A 2,500-nucleotide genomic window follows, 5' to 3' on the forward strand; every position below is an offset into this window, starting at 1 on the left:
AATATACTTTTCCGATTTATTGCAGTGAGCCGATGACTAGACATTTGTACACCTATAATGACATTCTCACATTTTTTTTTCTGTGAATCAGTGACTTGGATGTGCATGATATTTACTTCTATACAGTTTCTTTGTGCTTATTATTCCGTAACTGAAGAGCAGGTCCATTCATAGAAGATAAAAGTATGTATGTCTATCAATTTAATAACAAATGAAAAGCAAACTTTTAGAAATACTAAAAAATTGCCATCTGAATCTTATATAAAAAGTGCATGAACATTTTATTGTTAAAGAGAATGTGACCACATACAAGAACATCACCAGGATAAAAGAAGCTTAGAGAACAACATATGAGTTAATCACCACTGTTGTTGTGAATGAGGTATGATTACGTACATTTTCAATATAGATGAGACTGAATATCAACAAGTTTTGTAGATAAATTGTACATTTCCAGCCTCTGGTTTTCTTGTCAATTATTTATTTCAGGTAGAAATTTCTCATCTTAAAAAGTTACAATTGAATTGTAAAGTGTTTGAAGATTAATACTGTAAATTCCTTTGTACTTACAGTGATACATCCCAGTGGAAAATTCAAATACCTGTCAAAATCCCAAACTCTTATTTAACGAGCACTGGGCACAACAAAATCTTAGATGTCTAATTACACCAAAGGCAGTACTATGAAAAGCTATTACTTACTAATAAAGCATAAAGGATATTTTTTATCATTTTTTTTAAGAAGAAACAAGCAGCACTGATACAACCCTCTCTGGCCTTAAGCGCAACCAGACCTTCTTTCCTTTTCGTGTATTTTCTTCTTTTTAAATTTCAGTCTCTCTGTTTCCAGCTCCATACATAACTGTTACTAGTTCTGCTATTATTACTTTTTTCTTTGAAAAAATTGTCTTCTTATTGATACCATCAAGAGAAATTAGACAAAAAGGTCAGCAACTTGGATGTAAACTATCATGAAAATTATTTTCCACTTCAGCATTGCTATCAAAATAAAGAAAAAAATTATCCCCTTCCACTTTTTAGATGACTGAATAATAAACATCCTATTTTACATCATTGCTGCATGACCACGACCAAATGCATAACTATGAAAAAAGTGAACTATGAGCATGATATATTATGATACACTGACTTAATTATACATCAATTATCACACTGAATAAACCCTGACATCACTTATAAAAGAATCAATATTTTCTTCAACAATTGTTATGATTATAATGTTGAAAAAATTATCAAATGGGCATCATAGGTCACATATTACTAAACCACTTTATGATTTACTAAAAGCATTGGAATTCCAATATTTGGCTCTAATTATGATGCAGATTACATTTGGTTAATCAAATTCCTGTTCTATTTACTATATACAAACTTCATAATATCAAAGAGGTTTAATTGTATGTAGCATTTTACCTACCCATTACATGTACATAAATGAATCACTCAATAACAATTTGTATGATACAGTATATCAATTATAATTACTTACATTGGTCATCTCTATCCACAGTCATTCAGATTCATCATTTAAGCTCTTGGATTCTCCTCTCTGAAAGTCATTTTCCAACATCTGGTAGAAAGTCAAGTCTAATGAGAGTGGCATGTAGCTATGTGCTGCACAAGCAAATGTGAAGTGGAGAGCCAACAGCAGTGTGTACTATATCGTGTAGTGTTCTCAGTATCCTTCATTTACTCTGTTAACAGAATATCTTAGCAGATTTTAAAAAATTCAAGTATGTGACAGTTCCTTCTGAGATTTGGTAAATTATTCAGGACTGAGAAGTGAGAATTAATGGCCAAATCAACATGTTGCAGTAAGCATGTTATCGTGTCTAATATAGTGTCATAGTAATCAAATATATAGACTTTTCTCTTCTTTATTGTTTCTTCTATAATTTGTTTTTATTTCTATATTATTTCTATTAGGTTCATATATTTGGTACAACTTATTCAACATCCCAAGCGTGTGACAATGCTTAAATGTCATTTTAATCCAAACTGTAATTAAACAATTTGCAATGTACTTTACAGAATACTGCCAGATTTACTGTATCACTCAAAGAGAGCTTGGCACTATTTTTAACTGGTGAAAAGTTATATTCCCAGAGTTATTTGTATATTGAGCTTTTCATGTAAAAGAGATGGCACTGGCTCCAAAGTCTGGTGTACTGAACCACAAGTTATGTATCACAGTACATCATTGCATTTCACTGATTACTGCAAATTGTTCATATCATGCCTTCGAGCATTAACAAATAAGACACACAAATTACCAATTTTGCAGTGTCAGCATTTCTCCAAGAATGCAAGTTTATTGATTAAAACACAAAAAAAGATATATCATCTTTGGTATTTCTAGCAATACATGGAAATGATTACATATAGTCTATGAAGATGATAAACTTTGAAATGACTATAAACCTCATTTGCACATGTACACCTTAAATTCTTCAGTCATACCCTTGCAGACTAATGTGATA

At 31.1% G+C, this 2,500-nt stretch overlaps 1 protein-coding gene across 3 annotated transcripts in view; it reads right to left on the reverse strand.

Moving 5' to 3' along the window:
• Window positions 1-2,500, reverse strand: part of LOC113823426 (protein FAM135A) — a gene marked incomplete in the record, with an annotated part of 146,200 nt that overhangs the window by 144 nt on the left and 143,556 nt on the right. For all 3 annotated transcript variants that reach the window (XM_070124692.1, XM_070124690.1, XM_070124691.1), the window contains 1 exon segment: window positions 1-2,500. This exon segment is cut by the window's left edge and continues 144 nt beyond it; it is cut by the window's right edge and continues 1,718 nt beyond it.

This window comes from Penaeus vannamei, chromosome 8, assembly GCF_042767895.1.
Source record: "Penaeus vannamei isolate JL-2024 chromosome 8, ASM4276789v1, whole genome shotgun sequence".
Taxonomy (NCBI): Eukaryota; Metazoa; Arthropoda; class Malacostraca; order Decapoda; family Penaeidae; genus Penaeus; species Penaeus vannamei.